The 24,767-nt window shown below is 40.1% G+C and overlaps 2 pseudogenes; both read right to left on the bottom strand.

Annotated features, from left to right (window-relative positions):
* Positions 1 to 19,122: 19,122 nt before the first annotated feature.
* Positions 19,123 to 20,811, bottom strand: LOC132238832 (large ribosomal subunit protein eL6-like; annotated as a pseudogene).
* Positions 20,812 to 21,397: 586 nt separating this feature from the next.
* Positions 21,398 to 24,543, bottom strand: LOC132237959 (kinesin-like protein KIF15; annotated as a pseudogene).
* Between the last annotated feature and the right edge of the window lie 224 nt (positions 24,544 to 24,767).

Here is a 24,767-nt window from a genome sequence, read left to right on the forward strand (position 1 = left end):
CCGATAATTTTGCTTGTTTTGTATGTCAATAAAATTGGTTGTATGTGTAGTTTGTTGACCTTGTCTTCTCCAGTCTGGAGCTGCTTTGGCATGCTAATTAAACACAGGGCAGGAGGCACGTTAAGCTACCATTTTAGGCCACAAAACCTTTGCTTAAAGGCTGCCTGCTGTTTCTCCCAACTATGCATGAAAAGCAATTAAGAAAAGTATAACTGTAGTCTGCTAAATCAAGGATAAGCTGTATGTTGGAACTAACAAAAGACACACAAAACGCTTGCAAATCTTCTCAGCACCAAACTGAGTGCAATGGTGTTTGTGAGAATGTGTGGTCCAATTAACGGAAAAACACTTAACTGAAAGTTAAATTGCCTGTTGCCTTCTTGCCCTATAAACTGGTTCTAGCCTCAGCATGAGGACCCGAGCTGAATGCTTATTTTACCAAGGCAGAAACACAGCGAATCGGATATGAACCAGTTTAATAACTTTACCAGTCCCGGGCCAACTATTAATGCTAAGAATTTATACTGAACGAATACATACCTCTTCGTGATTTCTAATTGTGGTGGCAGAAAGGTTACTAAATTCCCACACGTGATGGTACAAAAGACACTCTACCAACACAACAGTTCCACTTGACACCCGTGGAAGGAAGGGGCTACAGACGTGTAGGCCGAATTTAAAAAATAAAGGTGGCATTTGCTGGCATGGTAACATCAACTGAAGCTACCAGCTTTTAAAATTGTGTGAAGTTATTCTCTTGTTACTAATAGGTTTCGATTTTGACATATATTTTACCACTTACAATTATTTATAAACTCTTCTAAGCTCTAAACCACACCTCAGTTTGAGGTGTTATTGAAATACTTCCTGGGCTAAAATGTCTATGAGATTTCTTTCACCCCTAAAGCTTTTCCCTGCTGGTATAGTGTGTGTAGCAGCTACATCCACATTAACCCAGTGGAGGCCACGAGAAATGGCCCGGAGAACCTGGAGGCATATTTAAAGCTGTCACTCAACATTTTCTAAAAGTAAGATTTTGAAAATACTGAAAATAAAAGCTCAAAGCCTGCTAAAATAGAATAGTTTAACTTAGAAAATTGTTTGTCATGAAAACAGACATTGCAAACCTACACTTTAAAATGAAAGTAGCCGAAACCGGTTTGGCTCAGTGGACAGAGCGTCGGCCTGCAGACTGAAGGGTCCCAAGTTCGATTCCTGTCAAGGGCATGTACCTGGTTGCGGGCATATCCCCAGTGGGAGATGTGCAGGAGGCAGCTGATTGATGTTTCTCTCTCATCGATGTTTCTAACTGTCTGTCTCTCTCCCTTCCTCTCTGTAAAAAATCAATAAAATATATTTTAAAAAAATAAATAAAATTGAAAGTAAATAACTTACATTCTTATGTTGATGTGTACTAAAAATATACACAGGTTTTAAATTGCTGATTTATCAAAGTTTTAAAATTAACATGATATTATAGAAGGCCAGAATTTGTGAGATAGATTATATATATATATATATATATATATATATATATATATATATGTATATGTATATATATATATATATATATTCTGTATATATAAATATATGGATATGCTATTTATTAGAAGTCAAAATATTTTTTCATCAGCTGACTCCAATTGATCCTTAGTTATGTGTTTAAGATTAGGGTATGACATATTGTAGTAATTTAATTTTTTAAGGATTATTTTTGTTATCTCAAGTGTGGATGGTAAGTGCTTTACTATGTAGACAGCAGCATTCTTTGTCCTGTCAAGTAAAAAGCCTCTGTAGTCCTAACCGGTTTGGCTCAGTGGATAGAGCGTTGGTCTGCGGACTGGGGGGTCCTGGGTTTGATTCCGGTCAAGGGCATGTACCTTGGTTGCGGGCACATACCCAGTAGGGAGTGTGCAGGAGGCAGCTGAATCAATGTTTCTCTCTCATCGATGTTTCTAACTCTCTATTCCTCTCTCTCTCCCTTCCTCTCTGTAAAAAATCAATAAAATAAAAAAAAAAGCCTCTGTAATAAGACTGGATTCTTTGCGTCTGTCTCTATTTTTAGTAAATCAAGAATATGTCCTAGAAAATGTTCCCTATGACTATTTCCCCCCTTTTTCTTACAGTGCCCAGTGAAAACTAATCATCTTCAGGGAAATGAAAGACTAAATCATACAGCATGTTGATTAAAATTCTGTGGATTATGTGGGTAGAATGACATTTCTTTCTAATAAAACTATTGTGACTACAAAATAACATTCCTGCCGAATGGATAAACCTAATATTAATACGGCTGCATCACACATACACTCAGGACGCTTCTGTGTTTAATCATTTGATTTAGGCAGCACATGGTGAGTATCAGGAAGAGGTTGTAAACCTAAGGGGTAGGAACATTTTTTCTTTTTCTCTTGCTCTTCTCATTTTTATTCTTGCTTATAAAAATTCTGTGGCAAGAATTACTGGTATTCAAAACATATTCTCTGAAGTTACTGTCCTTGCTTAATGATTGCAAGAGGCTGTAAAAACGTAGGGGATCAAACGCTTCCAGTTTCCACAGACGTTTAAAAGTGCCTCTGACATATCCTACATGATCAGGGGTTGTTTTGCATTTTGGGGATAAAGCTTGCTGGGCTCCTAGGTTCTCCTTGGGCCCCAGTGAAGGCTATGTAACGCCAATGAGTACTTTTGAAAATATTCAGACACCCAGTGAAAGGTTAGCAAAGGAGGGAAAGTCAGCCAGCACAAGACATTGCCCCTAAATGTTTGCAGTTAATTTCTAGCCCTGTTCAAGGTTAGGCTGGCATTCCTCCAGCTGCGGTGTTCCATGTAAAATAAAATATTGCCAGCTGTGGTCAATTATTTGATTTCCCTGTGAAACTCGAGAAACGTGTAATCATTGTTAATATGGTAAAAATTGATCAAGTGTGACATGATATATAATTTACTGATTGCAATAGCATTTTAGGTACCAACTCTGAGAGCAGTACCCACTGATTCGTTCCTAGTTCTTCAGAGCTGAAGTAAGAGTAGGTTCACTTTTATACTTCAAATTTAGCTTGATGTCAGTGATTGGAGGATTGTTTAAGAGACCTATGATTTATCCCCTGGGGAGAATAGTATCAGCCATTCAAATGTTTTTGTAAAAGTGTTTAATAATGCAAAGTATTCATATGATATAGTTAAATGAATAAAGCAGGATTCAAAGTTGTACATATAATAATACTTGCAATTGCATAAAAATCTGAGGTTAAAAAATGCGAGAACATCAAAACATCTTTTTTTCTGGTTCCCATTTCTATGAAGCCGCGTGTATTGATTCAAAAAGTATGGTTGGCAGTCTGCATATGATTTGGGGGAAATGCAGAGGAAAATATAATGCATTAAAAATTGTAAAGACCACCCCCCTCCCCCGAAAATAACCCAGTGATCCGAGGGATCTGAGAGCCCAGGCATTCGCTTTTATAACTTGTGCCAAGAAATAAATTCCCACACTACATATGCTTTGGTGAGAAACATTCTTGGGGGCCTTAATACACTGGTATCTTTGGAGGAGGTAATTCCCTTCCACAATCATGCAATCTTGGAGCAGAAAAAGTCCAGTTGTACCTTTGGCTCAATGTATCTGACTAATCAGCAGACTACACAGAAAACGGCTAAGGGCTGGGGCCGAGTTCATGTTTCATTTTCTGGGGGTGACAGGGTCATCTACCTCCTTTGTCTGGTCTCTACCACAGTGCGTATTTTTATGTCTTGCCACTGGGCCTTTGGCCAGGTCCTGCTTGGTCTTCCGACAGGTGTCAGTCACTTGGAAACTCAGAAAGGGTGGAAATGGCCTCATGCAAATTTGCCCACTTCTCCCCCAGCTACTTCCAGGCTCTGTATTTCAACAGCTTGTGGGGGGGAAAAGTCAAGTTCCGCCCTCACTGAGCCCTCTACTGCATGTCTAAAGCCACTGACAAGTTAGTCACGCGTTTAAAGACACAATAGTGTCTGACATGGACCAGTGTTCAAATTGCCTCCACACTGTTTCCTTCAACTTTTGTTTTCCTTGAGTTCTGCAGACAACTTCAAAGACAAGATTCCAGATTTTATGGGATTCTCAGTAGGTAGTTTCTGCAGTGAGTTTCTGTTCCCAGCGCTGTTGAGCATATCATGAGCAAAAGAACAGATGTGCTTTCATTGGGAGGATAACCAGTCTTCCTCTCATGTATTTCCTTTATGCTCACTTAGCCTACTACAAGCATAAAATGGTTATTAAAAATGTTTTATTGTTGTTGGGCATCGAGACCAGCTGGCACTCAAGTTCCTCGTAAATACCACATGCCTTTTGGCGATTTTCCCTGAACTGTAGCTTGGGCATTGCTCCTGGAGTAATCAGATAACACTCGGGATTTATGGCTAATTGTATTGCTAGGAGAAAATCAAGGTAATTCATGCAACCAAGATGAAAATACTGAAAGTTGAATCCATTGGTCAACCCTTAATTTTCTAAAATCAAGAAGGGTATACTACTCCTAACTACATGCCATATGATTACTTAGGTTGAAAGAAAAATTCCCCAATCAAATCAGCTGGTGGTAATGGAAGCCGATTAGGCCAGAAAAGGTAGAGATTTGTATGACTGCTTGTTATTTTATCTAAACATAAACTTTACTAGTGAACCCCAAAGCAGTGTCTTATTTCCACTTGGAAAATTGCAGTTGGTGTTTTTCCTATTGTCTATTTTGGTCCTTACAAAAAGGAAGTGGAAAAATGGCCTGACGAGGTGGCATAATGCTTAAATCCACACCAGGTCTATAGCTTTTCTCCCCACAGGGTTCAGTCTACAAAGTTTCTAACACTTGCTGCTATTAATAAAAGCTGAATAAAATGATGCCTTTGTCTGAAGACATTAGCAGAATTGTAGCTGTGTTCCAAAGGATTGGGGGCTGAGAGGGAGTGTGAGGAGGCCAGTTGCCCAGGGCACCAACTGAAAAGGTTGCTAAATTTGTTCAGGGGGAAGGCACCCAGCCAGCCATCAGTGAACCACAAGTGCCCTGTGGCCAGTCTAGGTGTCCATGATGCTTGGAATAGTTCTGCTTACTTTAAGCAGTTCTACCACATGTGCTCAGAAATATTAAAGACCATTTGTGGACTTGATTGAAGCATGTTTTTAAAAATTGAACATGCAGCCTTGCTCTATATTAATGACTACCTTAAAGGTTATAAACATATCTAAACATATCTAAACACTTCAAACTTTAATCAGAAGCCTCCCCTTATATCAGCACTATCCTCTCCCTCCTCCACACCCCAACCCTCCCCCCCAAAAGAAAAAATTGTTTTCCTATTTAATTTTTATTTGAGGATACTGCAATGTTTTAGTACCCTGGACGAACAGTGAAATAATCTAAACACTCTGGGGCCCATCACAGTCCCATTGAAACTGATCTCCGAGGGTAAGTCCCAGGAATCTATAGGTTTTAATTGCTCCCAGGTGACTCTGATGTACAGCGAGGGTAGGCTGAATGAGAATCACGTGGCAACGGTTACCAGCATATATATGCTCTTAAACATGAGCTCACATCAGAAACACCTGGAGGGCTTGTGAAAACAGATCCCTGGGCCCTACTCCCAGAGTTCCTAATTCAGTAGGTCTGGACGGGTCTTGAGAATTTCCATTTCCATCAAGGTCCAGCCCTCGTGGATGCTGCTCCAGGGACTCTGCTCTGAGAACCACGGCAACAACACTGATCCCGGCCCGTCCTGCCACCTTCAGGTATGTTCACTACTTAAAAGCTTCTCCAGGTGCCACTGTTGTTTATGGTGGAGATCTGGAGGAGCACAGAGTCAGTGTCCAAAAGGCAGGAGAGTAGAGGGAAGGGACCTTTAAGAAAAGGTATGGTGTGACTGTTATAAGAAATGCAGAGGGGAAGGTGTGAATGTTAAAAGTACAGGCTGGGCAGAGATGTTTTGCCAGAGAAGCTTGAGTAGTGAGGACAAGGGGGAGCAATAATGGATGTAAGAGGATTGATTCAAAGACGTATTGTTGAAGTCTCCATTTCTCCCTCAATGTGCCAAGATGTGTAAGTGAAGGATGATTTTTGGTTGTGTCACCTATAACCAGTGCTACCCCTCTCTGGAATGAATGTGGTGTATCATGCTCTTAAAGCATTGCAATTCCCCACTATTTTTCTTCCTTTATTCTCCTCTCAACAACCTAATTTCAATTCTTTCCAAAGAATTAGAAGGAATGGGCGTTCAAAGGCTCAAATAACTGAATTCTTGGAGTTTGAGGGGAAAAGGGTTTGCTTGAGTCTGGAAGAGACTGTGTGCAGGGCCACGATGGGCCTGGAGTGAAAGGTGGAAAAATTTATCCAAATGGCTCCTTTCATCCATTGGTCAAAAGAATCCTGGAGTGTAAAAGCCGCCTGCATTTCAGTTGAGTGTGCATTTGGGGGTGGGGTGGGAGTGAGGGGTGCCCAGGAGGGCCTCGCACAGGCACAGGCGGGTGCCTCAGGTGGTGAGTGCCCAAGGCACAGGCGGGTGCACCTGGGAGTGTCAGAGCCCACACAGCGCCGGAACAGGAAGCATCAGGGCTGAGAGGCTCTGGGGGTGCAGAGGAGGCATGGGACCCACAGTTCCTCCCACAGAACTTTCAGTTGCTCCTGTGACAGGAATCTGCACATAAAACAAAAACCAGCCACAAAATTCTAACAAGCCATTTGTTTCAAAGTTTTCTCTAGATAAACTAGCTCTGCAAATGCAATAGACGAAGGCCAGCCTCTCCTTGTTCATAAAGCCATCCCCACTGCACGAGACATGGACGAGCAAGAAAAAGATCCCAAAGCAAGTGGGCACATAGGTTCTGCTTACTAATAAACGGGATAACTGTCTTCTGAATTAGTGAAAGTGGGAACGATTAAGATAGAAAAGTGGAATGAGAAAAAAAATGGTTTTAGAGCAGTGGTTCTCAACCTTGGCTGCACATTAGAATCACCTGGGAATCTTTTTAAAATCCTGATGTCTGGGCCTCGTCCTCTGGAAATTCTGTTTCTTTGCTACTAATGTTGTGGCCCCACCCCATAACAAAGAAGGATGAGGCCCAGAAATCAGGATTTTTAAAAGATTCCCGGGTGATTCTAATGTGCAGCCAAGGTTGAGAACCACTGTTTTAGAAGGATCAGAAGGGATTCCACTAGTCACGTGTAAATATTTGCAAGTACTTTAAAAGCGCACTCCATGGGTGGTGAGAAATGAATTGGTTTGGGAACCAGAAAACTCAATTTCTAGTCCTAATTTTGTTGATCACTAATGGCATATCATCAAGATACTCCAAATTCCTGAGTCTCACTGTTTTCGTCCAAAATGACCTCTAAGGTCAGCCCTGACAGATAAACTATGAAACAGCGTTGAGAAATTGGATGTTAGGTCCTCTTAGACGCTTGGTTTTTGAGGCATTAAATAAATTTGTACTTGTTGCCTGTTTTCAGCTAAGATACAAATTAGGTAAGGCTCAGATTTGTTTCCTTGGGTTTAGGGGTGAGGCCAAAGTAAGGTTTCAGAAAAGCACAAAGAAATCAGTAGAGCCTTGTCCTCCAGGTAGGAACGGATAGGACAAATGTTATGACAGTTCAATTTTGGTAAACAAGAAATTTGGCTACATTAACACAACTCTGCAGTAGAGTTTAGTCACTATTCACTTTTTTTTTTCTCTAGAGGTGGGGAGAAGTTTATATACCTCAAAGGACATGGACTAAAATAGATGAGACTTAGACTAGGCTCTGTTTTTGTTTTTGTTTTTAAATAACAAACAACAAACCTTATTTCTATTTCTTCTCTTGACCTCTATTGGTTCTGATACCGGCAAAGCAGAGCAATTTTAAAAATATGAGATTAATTTAAAAAATTTTCTTTTCCTTTTTACATGTTGACCACTTCACCTTTTCTCTCCTGCCCCACTCCCCACCTCTGGCAACTGCCAATTTGTTCTCTTGATCTATAACCTTGTTTTTGTGTTTGTTTGTTTGTTTAAGATTCCACATATAAGAGAGATCATATGTTATTTGTCTTTCTCTGTCTGATGTATTTCACTTATGAGGTTCATCAGTGTTGTCTCATATGGCAAGATTTAATTTTTTATGGCTGAATAATATTCATATATATACGCTACAATTTCTTTATCCATTCATCCATTGATGGGCCTAGGTTATTTTCATATCTTGGTTATTGTAAATAATGTGGTACAGATATATTTTCAAGTTAGTGTTTTTGTTTTCTTTGGATAAATACCCAAAAGTGGAATTGCTATTCATATGGTAGTTCTAGGTTTACATTTTTAAAGGAACCTACTACGTACTGTTTTCCATACTGGCTGCACCAATTTACATTCCCACCCACAGTGAGCCAGGGTTCCTTTTTCTCCATATTCTTGACAACACTTACGTTTTTTCTTTTTGATGACAGCCATCCTAACAGCTATGAAATGTCTCATATGGTTTTGATGTGCATTTCCCTGATGATCAGTGATGCTGAGCACTGTTTCATGTACCTACTGGCCATTTGCATGTCTTCTTTGGCAAAATGTCTATTCAAGTCTTTTGCCCATTTTTAATCAGATATTTTTGTTTCGTTACTGAGTTGTATGAGTTTCTTATATATATTTTTTGGATATTAACTCCTTATCATTGTGTTGGTTTCCTTCGCTGTTCAGAAGCTTTTTAGTATGATGTAGTCCCACTTATTCAGTTTTGCTGTTGGTGTCATTTACAAAAAAACGATTACCAAGATTTACATTAAGAAGTTTGCTCCCGCCGAAACCGGTTTGGCTCAGTGGATAGAGCGTCGGCCTGCGGACTGAAAGGTCCCAGGTTCGATTCCGGTCAGGGGCATGTACCTGGGTTGCGGGCACATCCCCACTGGGGGATGTGCGGGTGGCAGCTGATCGATGTATCTCTCTCATTGATGTTTCTGACTCTCTATCCCTCTCCCTTCCTCTCTGTAAAAAATCAATAAAATATATTATAAAAAAAAAAAGAAGTTTGCTCCCTAGGCTTTCTTTTATAAATTTTACTAGTGGCCCTGTGCACAAAATTCATGCACAGTGGGGGCGTGGAGTGTCCCTCAGCCCAACCTGCACCCTCTCCAATCTGGGACTCCTCGGGGAATGTCCCACTGCCCTGTGGGATCGGGCCTAAGCCGGCAGCTGGACATCCCTCTTGCAATCTGGGACCCCTGGCTCCTAACCGCTCACCTGCCTGCTGGCCTGCTCACCCCCAACTGTCCCCCCCTGCTGGCCTGACCGCCCCTAACCACCTCTGCCTCGGCCCCGCCGCCATGGCTTTGTCCGGAAGGATGTCTGGAAGGTCTCCTGGTCTAATTAGCATATTACCCTTTTATTAGGTTAGATGGTTTCAGGTTTTATGTTCAAGTCATTAATCCATTTTGATTTAATTTTGGGGTACAGTGTAAAGTAGTGGTTGAGTTTCATTCTGTTGCATGTGTCTGTCAGTTTTCCCAACACCATTTGTTGGAGAAATTCTCCTTTCTCCATTGTATATTCTTGGCAATTTTGTCATAAATTAATTGACCATATGTGTGTGGGTTTATTTCTGGGATCTTTGTTCTGTTCCATTGATCTATGTGTCTGTTTTATCCCAATACCATACTGTTTTGATTGCTCTAGCTTTGTAATATACTTTGAAACCTGGGAGTGTAAAGAAATTTACAAATTTCTTTGAAAAATGCCCACGGAATTTTGATAGGGATTGCATTGAATCTATAGATTGCTTTGAATAGTATGAACATTTTAATAATATTGATTGTTCTGATAAATCTGTCCATTTGTTTGTGTCTTCAATCTCTTTCATTAATTTCTTGTAGTTTTCAATATGCAGGTCTTTCACATCCTTGCTTAAATTTATTTCTAGGCATTTTATTCTTTTTGATGTAATTGAGATTGTTTTCTTTATTTTTTCTTTCTGATGGTTTTTTTTATTAGTGTATAGAAATGCAACAGATTTTTGAATATTGATTTTTATGTCCTGCAACTTTACTAAATTCACTTATTAGTTCTAAAAGTCATTTCTAAATGAGTTCTAAGTGAAATTCTGTCATTTATGTTATATGAAAATTAAGCATAATTTTTCCTTATCTGTGGTTCTATTTCTACCTCACCTTCAGAGGTAATGTGTTTTATAGCTAAAGTAGAAAATTTTTCTAAAAAAGAAAAATTCTGATACAAGTACAAATTATAACTGCCTTATTATGTATTCGGTCAAGAATATGAATTTGAATATATATATATATATATATTTGTTATTTCACATAATTGCATTATTAAACAAATAAAATAATAGTACAATGAAATAATTAAAAAATTACCCTTGATAGTTCATTTATGTCTTTTAACATTCTGCCAGTCTTACTTAATTTTCATTCCATTATGAATATATAATTCTTCCTCTACTTCCTGATAACCATCTCATACCCTTTCACAGAGCTCTTTCTATTTGTCTTTTTTCTGTGTCTTAAATTTTCCCATTTGGTTATTCTTGCATGCACATAAAAATATGCTCAATATGTTCCTGCCTTGAAATAATTAAGTCCTCTCTACCCACTGCTGTATCATTTCTTTTTTTTCTCTTCCTCCCCTTCCTTTCTCCATTACTTTTTCCTCTCTCCTCCCTCCCTCCCTCCCTCCCTCCCTCGCTCCCTCCCTCCCTCCCTCCCCAGTCTTCATTTGCTCTTTACCTTCCCTGACCCCTCCTGTTTATATTGAGGGTAGGAGTTCCTACTATATGTTTAACACTTTGGTGAGTTCTGGAAAACATGAATATACTGGACTAATTGGGTTCTGCCCTTGTAGGGATTAAAATCTGGTGAAGAAGACAACCATTCAATAAGTAGTTGACTATCATCTCCTCCAACTCTTTTTTTTTAAAAATATATTTTATTGATTTTTTACAGAGAGGAAGGGAGAGAGATAGAGAGTTAGAAACATCGATGAGAGAGAAACATCGATCAGCTGCCTCCTGCACATCTCCTACTGGGGATGTGCCCGCAACCCAGGTACATGCCCTTGACCGGAATCGAACCTAGGACCCTGCTGGGGTCCAACCCCAGCGGGTTCAGGGGTTCCCCAAAGGTGTGGACGGAGTCGGCGAAGAAGGAAGGACACGGAGACAGTGTTCAGTTGATCAGCAGCCTAGCCAGGATCTCCAGCCCGGATCTCCAGCCAAGTTCTGGTCTCGATCTCCAGAGAGGTTCTGCTCAGGTTCTCCAGTCAGGTTCAGTCACCAGGTTCTAGTCAGGCTCTCTTGCCAATTTCTGTAGTCAGGTTCAGTCCAGGATCTTTTGCCATGTTCTCTCCAGCGAAGTTCTTCTGTCTCTAGAGAACGTTCTGTGTAGGTTCTGTGCCTAGGCTCTGTCTCTCTTGGTCCTGTCTTCCAAGCCCTGTGTTCTAAGTTCTGTTTCTGTCTGTCTTGTTACATCTGTATTTATACCAGTTGATTCAATCCTATCAATCTCTATTACAAAGGTTAGGGCGTTTCTTATCTCCATTCCAGGGAGTAAAGATTATGTAGCTTAAGCATGATTGTTCATAGTTAAAGTGATTAATTACCCGCCTGGCACTTAGTTAAGGGGTTTTATTCCCTCCCTAACTTCAGGGGGAAATCCCTACCTGGGGATTCAACCTTTCTCGGAGAGGTGACCTTGGTTAAAACACAGCGCCAAGAAAGTGAGCAAACATATTAAGAACCGTATGCCATATATGCCAGGTCCCTTGAAACATATGCTATGCAGATGTTTCTTTCCTGCAGCGACTGTGTCAAACAGCAAGGATGGACCGGCTCCCGGCAAGACCCTTCAGTCCGCAGGCTGACACTCTATCCACTGAGCCAAACCGGTTTTGGCTCCTCCAACTCTTTACCTTCAATCCATTGCAATTGGACTTGATGATCTAGCCCAGACCATCAATGATCTCTCAGTTCCAAAGCAATGAGTGCTTTTTAGTTTGTCCTTTTTTTTATATATATACTTTTAATTTCTTATTGCTTTTGTCATTTCATTCTTCTGCAAATGTCTTTCTCCTTAGCTCTGTGTTCCCCTTCTTCACTTATTTTCTTGCTACTTTTATCTCCAGGCCATTTTGGTATCTTTTCCTACACTCATCAATGAAATGGGTGGCGTTTTATAGTCTTCTACCATCAATCCTTGTATAGTCTTTCTTTTCTGATTACTTGAGACAAATCTATGAATTTTTATGCATTCAGCTGCAACCTATGCACTGGTAACTATATATTGAACTGTGTAACTTTCCTGGGGACCAGTTCCATCTATGCTGGTGACATTCTATCTCAAACTCAACAGGTTCTAAATTGAACTCAATCTCTTCAAACTGGATCCTTCTCATGTATTTCCTATTTTATTTTAGATAACCACCATACACAATTACGTAAACTAGGCTGTTATAAAGAAGAGCAGCAAGATTTTAAAGAACTCATTTTCTTTTTAAATAAAATACTTTTTTAATTTATTGGGGTGACATTGGTTAATAAAATTATACAGATTTCAGGTATACAGTTCTTCAATATGTCATCTGTATATTGTTATTGTGTGTTTGCCACCCCAAGTCAAGTCTCCTTCCATCACCATTGATCCCCACTTTCCCTTCTTTTACCTTTCCTTATACCCCCTTCCCTCGGGTAATCACCATACTGTTGTCTGTGTTCATGAGTATTTCTTTTTTTTTCTTTGCTTAATCCCTTTACCCTTCTCATCCAGCCTTCAACCCCCTCCCCCCTGACAGCTGTCAGTCTGTTCTCTGTATCCATGAGTCTGTCTCCACTCTGTTAGTTTATTTGGTTCATTAGATTCCACATGTAAGTGAAATAATATGCTACTTATCATTCTTTTGACTGGATTATTTCACTTAGCATCTATTAGACCAAGAAGAACTGGCTTTTTAGGTAAGATTCAAATTGAGATTTAAAAGACAAGAAAGAACTAATCATATAAATATCTGGGGGAAAGAATATTCTAGGCAAAGGAAACAGAAAGTGAAATGGCCTGAAGGTGGAGAATGATTTTGAGGAATTCACAGAATAGAAATAAAACCTGTATGTCTGGAGGCAGTAGAAGAGAGGGAGAGCAGTGCCAGATGAGCTTGAAAAATTAGCAAGGGTAACCTCACCAAGACTGTTGTCACGGAAAAGTTTTAATTTTATTCTAAGTAAAATGGGATGCCATTTTATTTTGGTGAATGTCCCATGTGAGTTTGAGAAGAATGTCTATTCTGCTGTTATTCAGTAAAATAGTCAATAGATGCCCATTATATCCAGTTGGTCAAAGGTGTTGATGAGTTTGTGTCTTTCCTGGGTCTGTCCTTTTCTGATAGGAAGATGTTGAAGTCTCCAACTATAATAATTGATTCATCTATTTTACTTTGAAGTTCTATCAATTTTTGCCCCATGTATTTTGATGCTCTGTTGTTAGGCATATACATGTGAAAATTGTTGTTTTCTTAGATAATTAACCCCTTTATCATTATGTAATGCCCCTTGTTATCCCAGATAATTATCCTTGCTTTGAAGTCTGCTCTGTCTGAAATTAATATAGCTACTCCTGCTTTTTTTGGTTTGGTGTTAGCATGGTATATTTTTCTTCATCCTTTTAGTTTTAATCTATATAGGGCTTTACATTTAAAGTGGGTTTCTTATAAGTCAAGTCATTATGCTGTACCTCTTAAACTTATAAAATACAGTATTTGAAATTATATTTCACTGAAACTGAAAGGAAATAAAATTCAAAACGTAAGTATTGACAAGAGTATGGAGAAAAGGGCACACTTGTATACTCTTGATCAGAATGTGAATTGGGATAGCCACCATAGAAAAACAGCATGGAAAGCCCTCCAAAATTAAAGATAGAATTACCATATGACCCAGCACTCTCACTTCTGGGTGTCTTCAACTCTTTCTCTGCCTTTTGTGGTTTTAATAGAGCATTTTGTATGATTTCATTTCTTCTCCTTTCCTAGCATATCAGGTATAGTTGTTTTATTACTTTTTTAAGTGGTTTTCCTAAAACTTGTAATATACATTTACAACTAATCCAAGTCCACTTTCTAATAACACTATACTACTTCAGGGGAAGTATGAGTTCTCTGAACTTTCTGGATCTGTAGTTTGATATCTGACATTAATTTGGGGGAAATTCAGTCATTATTGTTTAAAATATTGCCTTTGTTCTTTTCTCTCTTTCTTCTCCTTCTGGTATTCCATTACATATATGTCACCTCTTTTGTAGTTGTCATACAGTTCTTGGGTATTCTGTTGTTGTTTTCCCCAGCTGTTTTTTTTTTTCTGATAGCCTTCTAGTTTTGAAGTTTCTATTGCCATATCCTTAAGCTCAGAGAGTCTCTCCTTAGTCATGTTCAGTCTACTCATAAACCCACCAAAGGAATTCTTTATTTTTTTATACCCAGCATTTTGTTTTGTTTGCTTTTTTCTTAGACTTTCCATCCCTCTGCTTACATTTCCCATCTGTTCTTGCATGTTGTCTTTTATCCATCACAGCCTTTAGCATTTTAATTACATATGTTTTAAATTCCTGGTCTGATAATTCCAACATCCCTGCCATATCTGAGTTTTATTCTGAAGCTTGCTGTCTCTTCAAACTGTGTTGTTGTTTTTTTTTTTTTTTGCCTTTTAGTGTGTCTTATAGTTTTCTCTTCTCTTGATAGCCAGATAGGATCTTACTTGATAGCTGGACATGGCGTGAGTAAGCCTTCACTAATGTGTTGTCAGGTGTAGATGGGGAGGGGAAGTATCCTACACCTATGATTAGATCACTATAGATCTGTGCCTCAGGATTGTGCACTTTACAAGTTTTTCTCTGTCTGAACTCCTCTACCCTACCCCCGCATTCGGTGGAACAGGATGGCTAGAGGGGACTGGAGTTGGTTTTCCCTCCCCCAAGTCAGTTAGGCTCCCAGAATAGCCAGCAGGTCAGGCTCTGGTAAATAGCTTCTCCTGAGAGCAGGCGTGGTAAGAAGAACAGCGTGCTCTGGCATATTTCAAAATGGTTCCTTTTCCTTTCCCCTGCTGGAAGCAAAGGGAGATTTTTTTTCTCTGATAATAACTGTGAGAACTTGGTAGAGCTTCAGGAGATAAAACTCACAAAAGTGAGAGGACTCCCTCAATGACTGGCTCCCCTTGGAGTTTTTTTTTCCTCTCAGACTTGTCCACATTTAGCCTCCAGCAGTTAATCAATAACAGTTCAGGTTTTCAGGAATACACATAAAACAAGGTTATATATTGACCAATTGACAAAAACGTGACCAGAGGCTTGTATTTCCTCTAAAAGCAATGGGTTCAGTATTTGCTAATTCAGAGTTTGTGATGACTGTATGGAATGTAAGTGCCCAGAAAAATGAGAACAAACTGATGATTGTATGAAAAACGAATGAAAAACAAATGAAAAACAAAATGTATTTACTGATGAAGTGATGAGATATCTGGGATTTTCTTAAAAATAATTCAGGGAGCCCTAGTTGGCTTGGCTCAGTGGAGAGAGCATTAGCCTGCACACTGAAGGGTCCCAGATTCGATTCTGGTCGGGGGCACATGCCCGGGTTGCGGGCTCAATCCCCAGTAGGAGGTGTGCAGGAGGCAGCTGATCAATGATCCTCTCTCATCATTGATGTTTCTATATCTCTCTCTCCCTCTCCCTCTCTGAAATCAATAATAATAAAAAAAATTCAGGGAGGCACAGGGAATTGGTTTGGGGCATAGATGAAACACATTGGCAATGAGTTAAAAATTGATGAAGCTACCTGATGGGTATCTGGGGGTTTGTAAACTATTTTTGTGTACATTTGAAATTTCCCATAATAATGTGTTTTTAAAAAACAAACACCCAGTTCTAAGTATTTAAAGACTTGAATTATAAATATTTTCATGGACTTTTGCTGCTCCCAATCAATCTTAGTACTTGACTCAAAGTTTTCCTAAATTTTTGCCCCCTTCTCTAGCCTTCTATTTCCTCTAGGTTTACCCTATTCTATTGTTGTACATAAAAGAAAATGGAAGTTAGAATACAATCTAAGCTTTTTGAAAAGAGTTTAATTGAACTGTACAGATGTAGAGAAAAGTAAATTATGTCTTTTAGGGTTCTATCCACCTCTCTAGAACAGTTGACACATTAAACATGTAAGCTGCTATTAGGGCTTTTATTTACACAGTTCTCCTTCCTACCTCAAGGATTCAGGGAAATCCTGTGCTCTTTTGCTTTGATGAGAGTAAATTCTCTAAGGAAGACATCCTGGCAAGGGTTAATGCTTACACACTGAGTCCAGAAATGGTTGACTGAGTTTGTCTCAAATAGCAAAACATTTTTTTTAAACTTTTGTATTGACCTTGACCCTAGAGCAGTGGTTCTCAACCTTCCTAATGTCACGACCCTTTAATACAGTTCCTCATGTTGTGGTGACTCCCAATTTCATTGTTACAAACTGAACATAATTAAAGCATAGTGATTAATCACAAAAACAATATGTAATTATATATGTGTTTTCCGATGGTCTTAGGCGACCCCTGTGAAAGGGTCATTTGACCCCCAAAAGGGGTCGCGACCCAAAGATTGAGAACCCCTGCCCTAGAGCATAGAGGAAAATCTTAGACTGTCCTTGCTAGGTAAAGAATGTATAAACTGGCCCCACCAGTGTGGCTCAGTGGTTGAGCATCAATCTCTGAACCAGGAGGTCATGGTTCGATTCCCAGTCAGGGCAAGTGCCAGGGTTGCAGGCTTGATCCCCAGTAGAGGGCATGCAGGAGGCAGCCAATCAATGATTCTCTCTCATCATTGATGTTTCTATCTCTCACTCTCTTTTCCACTCTGAAATCAATAAAAATTATATTTACAAAAGAATGAATAAACTGACCTGTGAGGTTGGCTCACAGAGAGGGAGGAATAAACTCCGTTTGTCTTATTAAAAAACAAATAAAAACAAGCCAGAACTAAAAGAAACAGGAGAAAAATACAGGGAAAACAACATAATTGAACCTTGTGCTTTCCTAATATTTCATGCCTGTAGGGCTCAATTTATTCCCTAACCATTAATTCAAACATCAGTAGCTCCACGGTTCAGACAGGGCAAACATTATTACCTTCATCTGAAAGATGAAGGGAGCAGGGCAGTGAGTAGACAGAGCCCAGATTAGGACTGAGAATTTGATTGCTGTTCAGCAATCCGCACAGGTAACTCTAGGACCCCTCCTCTCTCCATTGTCTGGGTGTCTTTCATGCCTCACCTTAGCTATAATTCATCCCTTCACCATGGGCCCCTTTACATCTCTGTTCTCCTACTGTGAGGCCTTCCCCAACCGCCCTCTCCAAGTACCCATTCACTGATCCCCGTCAGCTTTAGGATGCCATTGAGCCCAAAGCGGCGCTGAGTAAATATTTGTCGACTAACTTCTTTCCTTTATTAAAACCTGCTTTCAGTTAAAATAGAGTCATCTCATGATGGTTGAAAAGGCTTAATAGAAGACATGTTCTGGGGGTTACTTTCATTATAATGGAAAAAAACATACTGTAACCACATTGTGAAGTGCACTGGCCAAAGGAACAAAGCTCTAATTTATAGCAACTAATAATCTGAAGAAAGTATCTTTGCACTGCAAGGGATCCTTTTGATGACCTCTGACCTAAGTCCAAGGCCAGACTGGGAACAACCATCATCAGAGACAGAGTGAGAGAAGAAAAGTGGGTGAGAAGAGAAGCGTAGTGCTGTTTAAATTTAGAGAAATGAACCACAGGATTTCATTTCGCCTGAAATGTATTTAATATCAGGAATAAAACCTTGCAGTATGTTTAAACAACATCCTTTTCTGTCCTACATCTTTCTTATTTTATTTTATTTTATTTTTATTTTTTTATTATTAGTTAAGCTACATCTTTCTTTGTCAGGCATCTGACTTTTACCTGAGTGAACAGTTTCCACAGTCACAGGGAAGGGAAGGGAGGCCTTGCCTTTTCAGCTGAGCAGCCAGAGGGATGGCTCTTTGGAGGCGCAGACCTTCATAGAAGCAAGGGTGAAGCAGAGAAATCCCTTTCCTAGGAGCTTGTCTATTGACTAAGAGTTTCATGTAGTCTTCCGTCTTGGAACAGTTATGTGGCATAAAGGGGGAGTCTTTTCTCACAGAAACCCATCATCAAAACAAATTGTAATTAGGATAAAATCAGGACATGATTAGACTTCTAGTAGATTCTGAAAGATGCTAGATTAAAGCTTATTTAGGTGATAATCCATATTGTGGTGTTAGGTAAATTTATTTCTTATAAAAATCAATATTATCATATTGGTTACTTCTAATTTATTCTCAATTGCTGCATATATTTTGGCAATTTTTGTGCTGTTTTGCTTTTGTTTATACCTAGTTTTGTTCCAGAAAACATTTAAGGTGGCTTACATTTATATACATGCAATAAGAAAAAATACATTAAAAATGGTGGAAGAGGAAATCAATATAAAGGAAAAGTGAGAGTAGAAAAGGTGAGGTAAAAATAATAATGCCTAAACATAGACCATTTGCTAGGTGGTAGGCACTATTCTGAGCACTTTGCATATGTGAATTCATTTAATGCTGACAACAACCCACAGGATCAGTACTATTATCCTCTCCATTCTACAGGGAGGTAAGTGAGGCCTGGAGGAGTGATTGAGGCCATATAAGCAGTAAGTGGTACAGCTCTGGGCTCACACTGGGCACTCTGGCTCCATGATGCGTTCCTGATTCAACAATGAGGCTGGAAATAAGGTTAACACACAAAGTAGAAATTGTAAGGTCCCGCAGTCCTGCTAGCGACCGACCACAGATTTACCTCTAAGATTTTTGGCAGACAAAATCGAGAAGGAAAAAGCGATCAGTTACATGATTCACAGTGTTTAGGAGATAAAAAAAAAAAACAAGCTAGTTGCTCAAGAGTAGCATAATTATTTCTGGTTGGGAGACCGGGAAGAAAATTCTCTTGTAAATTCTCACAAAGAAGCCACTATGTAATGAAGTGGACACTATTCTCCAGTCAGGCTGACAGGTTTTCATAGGGCTGTTTCTTACAACATCCTTCACTGTGTCATAATGTATAACCAACACCCAAGCCAAATTCAGTAAAAGGCAATTCGGCAGGGGTGCGGATTTCAGAAGATGTGGTCAGGTCTGTGGATCTCTGCTGGCCTGGCTTAATTTAGGAAAACATTTTAGGCTATTTAGAGGGAAGAATGGACTGTAGATCCCACAGGCCACTGTCTGTAATTATTATTCCTCTCAATTGAGCTTTTGTAAAACTTTGAGTGGTAGTGAGTTTGAGGTTATTTCCTGACCAGGGCCTGAGTGCCACTCTTCTATGCTGTTGGTAAGTATGGAGTTATAGCTTCATCAGCCAACTGAGCTGGGTGAAGGGTGGATTTTCTTGTGAAAGTTGAGGAAATGCAAAGATACTGTGTGACCAGAGGGCCACGCACTTGGTACTGAACCATATTCAACAGAATAGAATTTGGGGTGTTGACCAGCCTCAAAATATTTGGAACCAAAATGACTTTGTGGAGATCAAAATATTTCCCATAGAGAATTGCAATCTGGAATTCTTAAAGCAGGTGCAATCAAATACCTACCTTGGTGATTGAAAATATCTCAATAAAGGACTCCAAAAATTTTTAAACTTAAAAATAAAACCAAAGTAGTAAATATAGAGACATGACTTTTTTAATAGATCAGTTATGTAATTAGGTTCTTTGTAAGAAATGTAGAGTACCAGTTTGTGAGGATAAAGCCTATTTGTGAGAGCAAACAGAGCAGAAGTAGCCTTGGAGCTAAGGTACAGCTTTGATTTTGGGCAGAATGTGTGAGTCCGCGGCTTTCTGGTCAACCATGCGCTGCTCTGTAATCTTGTATTCCTCTTTCTCCGGGTCGAAGAGCTCACCGTCCTGGTGTCTGGGCTTGCATAGCTCTTCTTCCTGAATTAAGCATCAGTGAGATGTCTGGGGATTATCATACAACGATATCAATTTTGGTGGAGGTGGTGATGACAAATTTCTGGTGTGTTCTACGTGGAAGAACTCAATTAAGGAACAGAGATCCAGTCACTAGTAACAAACCACTGCTCAGCTGCTTTGGAAAAACCACCCCCTTGCCTCTGTGGCACCAAGAGGCGATGATCAGGATGGTCCTGGGGGTGGTGCTGGCCTGGATTTCCTCACATGCTGACTGGAGGGTTTCAGCTTTTGAGGCCCATCTTCAGTAGGATAACATCTAGGGATTTTTCGAAGTTTAACCACTCCAATGCTACCATTCTTGTCGCCACCACCTGATTTTGTGACAGTAGCAAGAACTTTCTCTTTCCTTTTATTTTCGATCCTGGTTTTAGCTGCTGAATCCTTCCTCATGTGCATGGCCTTTTGGGAATACATAGCCAACCAGGAATATCTGCCAACTCCTCTGAGTAGGATGGGGTTCCGGCTGCAGCAGGGCTTCCCTTCTTCGGCATCTTGGCCTTGAGTTACTCTTCTTACCCTTCCTACCCTTCCTACCCTTCTTACCCTTCCGACCCTTGCCACCAGCATCAGCCTTCTGGCTTCAGGCTTCTTCTCCGTAGTATCCGGCTTCTCAGTTTTCTTTTCACCTGCCATTTTGCAAGATGGGAAAGAGCTATATAAACACGACTTTAAAATAAAATAGTATAAAGAACCTTAACCAAAAAAGATTTCTCCTTTCCTGTTTCACTCACCAGAGCCAACAACATAAAATTTAATTTGTTTTAAATTTTACCCAGATGAACCAATTCGTAATGTTCTGCCACATTTGCTTTATCATCCTCTATCTATCTATCTATCTATCTATCTATCTATCTATCTATCTATCTATCTATCATCTATCTATCTAGATATAGATATAGTTACAGATACAGACAGACATATAATTATTTTTTGAACCTTTAAAGAATAGTTTGCTTATACCATGGATCTTTACCCTTAAATACTTCAGAATGTATTTCCTAAGTACGAGTTGAATATTTTTTTTACTTAACCATAGTGCAACTATCAAATTCAGAAATCTTAACATTATTCAATATTTTATCTAATGTCTGATTCTTACTCCAGTTTTATTGATTGTTCCAATAATGTCTTTTATCCCTTCTTTTTAAAAACTTATTGTACTGTTTATTTGAAAAATATTTATTACATTTTGAAAAATGACCATGTTTGCAGTCATATGAATGTGCATGAGAATACTTCAAGTAGGAATACAAAAATGATCTATGTGAACAAGTTTGCTTTTACAGACACTGCACGATCAGCCATGACCCCCACTGCAAGTTTTGGGAGCACTGACTATTGTGGGAGCTTCTGACCTAGAACTCAGGGAGATAAGGTTAGTATCTCAGGAAAATGTGACCTGGCCAGCCTCCATTATAAACATCAGCGACAGGCTTTTTTTTTTTTAAGAGGCAAAGGGTTTCCCAGCATTCAGAGCTGATCTAGAGGGTGGTGCCCTCTACACAGCAGATTGCTGACTGTCAACGACATGTACAGGTGCAGAATGCTCATCAGAAACACTTTTTCTTTTCTTTAAAAATATATTTTCAGGGTGCAACTTTTCTGTCTCCTTGGCGAGCTGGACGTTCTCCAGCCACACCACGTAGTGAATCTTCTGGTTTGGGTTCTGTGACCCTAGCAACTTGCCATTTTCCTCAGCGAGACACTCTACCTGCTTCCTTTACATTTCCACCTCCTGGAGTGTTCTCTCCCTTTCTTTATAGAATTCTTCCAGTTTTGATCTCAGCTGTTTCTTTTCTTGGAATGCTTTAGACTCTAACATTCTGGTTCGTTCAACTTCCTCAGTCATTCTAAGGCGGTCTGTCTCTCTGTTCTGCAGGGCACTCTGGACTTCTTCTAGGTCTGCTTTCAGTCTCAGCATTTCTTCAACTAAGTTATTTTCGGCCAGTCTTTCTTTGATAAGTTCTTCATTCTTCAGCTGCTGGCTGATTCTGTTCACTGTTGTCCTTTTGCCTTTTAATATCATCCAACTGGCCTTGCAGAAGCCAGTTTTTCTCTCTCAACTGCTCACCTTCTGGGTGTAGGTTTTCCATCTCACTCAACTGCTTTGTCATTCTGAGGATTTCAGCATTTTTTATTTCTTTGTCTTTATTTAGCTTTGTTACGAGGTGTTGCAAAGAAATCTTAGAGGCTCAGCCATCTTCTATCTCTTGTTCTTGTGTTTCCAGGAGTTTTGCCAATTGAGTTTGGAAATGAGGCGGTGTTTTAGGGTTCTGGGGATACTCACAGCAGAACCCATCACATGTTCTAGCTGCCTCATGTTGAAGTTATATTCATTCTTGTTCTGCTATTTCCTCTTTCTTTTGGCTTAACTCGTGCTGAAGCTCCTGGATCAGGGCCTCCTTCCTGGTGTGCTCCTCCTGGGCAGACTGCAGGAGTCCTAAGTGCTTCTTCAAGGCCTCCGTGAGCATGTTCAGCTGCTCAGGAGCATAATCCAGGTCCTCACAGAGTATCCTGCTCTGTCTTCAGTGAGTATTCTTAGCCTAAGGATTTCTTTCAGATCCAGAATACCCACTTTCTGTTTCTTAACACTTTGCTCTCTTCTTTGTCAACCAAAGCAGAGTTGTATTTACAGTTGATGTCCTTCAGCTCTTGCTTCAGCTCTATGGTTTCTCAGGGACTGATGTTCTCAGCTCCTGAGTCTGGCTCATGAGTTCCGCTATAACTTCCTTGTCAGCATCTCTAGACTTCTCCGGAGGACAGATGACTTTTTCGGTAGCACACAAACTCTCTTCCAGTTTCTGTACTTTTGCCATCGGCAGCTCACACTTGGCCATCTCTTTCGCTTTTTCTTGGCACACAGACTCAAGAATGTCTAAGATTTCTTTAGAATTGTTTTCTTTATCCTCTTCAAATTATATTAATAATTTGTTATTGTGTTCTTTTTCTGCTTCAAAAAGCTCCATCAAATTATTCAGACCAGGTTTCAGAGCCTCATTTTCTCTTTTGTAGTTTTTTTTTTTTTTTTAAAGTTGGTCAATTTCAAACTTCATTACTTCTTATAAGTTTTCATAGAAATCTTGGAAATACTTCATGTAAGCAGTCTTATCTTTCTTTCCGGTCAGAAAGCTTTCTGGTGGTATCTGCCCTGAAGGGAGCTGGGCCAGGTGTTCTGTGAGCCTCTTCACTTCAACTTGGAGCTGGCTCACATTGACTTGGGTGTCCTCTGCCTTATTTTTAATCAGCTTGACCCTTTGAAGAAAAGTTAGCATTGCCAGGGTTTCCCCAAAACACCTGGATCCAGGATGAACGTTTGCAACTATGGCTGTTCTGGCATTACCTCCAAGGAATTCCCGGAGTAAGAAGGTGAGCTTGGAGTCTCTGTAGCAAACACGTCTCTGTTCCCCACATTGACAAGGGTGGTAATCACTTGGCCCAAAAAGCTCAATGGTCAATTTATATTACCTGCTTCCTTCAACCTCATCCCTCCTGCATGGGTGTCTCTCTGCCTTGAGATCCTGCTAAGTCCACCAGATTGAGTAGGGAGGTTTGTATACTCATAGTCTCATTGCTTTTCTTCATTGATTCTACTGTAATGGCAAAGAATGTATGAGATGACTTTGAGGATTCTGTTTTCTTTGAAGTCGATGCCACATGCCTGTTTCTCCATCCTCCATACAACACCCAATAGGCTCCAGCCGCTGAGGTCACCATCTGCTCCACCAACAAAGACTCCCTTCTTGATATACTCCCTTATGTACAGTCCAGCTGATGCAGAGTCCAGTAGGTCATAGATCTGCTCATTGTAGATTTCAATAAAGGAACATTTACAAAGGAAGCTCTTTCCTACTCCAGCCTTACCTTTTTTTAAAAAAAAACAACATTTTATTGATTTTTTACAGAGAGGAAGGGAGAGGGATAGAGAGTCAGAAACATCCATGAGAGAGAAACATCGATCAGCTGTCCCCTGCACACTAACAATGGGGATGTGCCCGCAACCAAGGCACATGCCCTTGACCGGAATCGAACCCGGGGCCCTTCAGTCCGCAGGCTGACGCTCTATCCACTGAGCCAAACCAGTCAGGGCCAGCCTTATCTTTTTCATGATCAATTAAGAAACACAAATATTCAAAACTTGGTTGGATTAAGGTTATTGAAAAATGATCATATTCAGATGGTCCCATCATAGTATACGTTTTCTCTGAGCCAGTCTGTCCATATGCAAAGATGGTGCCATTATACCCGCTCATGCAAGATTCCACAATGCCTTTGGCCTCAGTTGAGAACACAGACTCCTGAGTGGTGTCCATGCCGGCAACATGATCAAAAGTCTTGGGCTCCCTGTTGGAGTGCAGCCGGAGAGTTGTCGAGGAGAGAACACTTAAGCATAAGTTTTGCTCTCCATCAGCTGATCCTGAACCCTCTGTAGGTTGACGAATTCGCACAAAAACTTTGATAGCATCACCTTCATTACTTGGATGGTTAGACCGACAATTTGTCATATGGTGCCCTCACCTCCTGATCCCAAGACCAGCTCAGGGATCCCCGCAGCTCCAGACGCTGCGAGCCAGGTTCCACCGGCTGAAGATGGCCAGGATTTGAATTTGGAGTTGAGGCAAGCACTGAGGCCGCAGAATTGCCCAGCCTCCTCTGTTCTATCCCTTCTACCACATCCTTGTAGATCTCCAATTTCATTAAATTTTCATTTACCCTTCTTATAGTGTTG

Source organism: Myotis daubentonii, chromosome 7, assembly GCF_963259705.1.
Source record: "Myotis daubentonii chromosome 7, mMyoDau2.1, whole genome shotgun sequence".
NCBI classification, from domain to species: Eukaryota; Metazoa; Chordata; class Mammalia; order Chiroptera; family Vespertilionidae; genus Myotis; species Myotis daubentonii.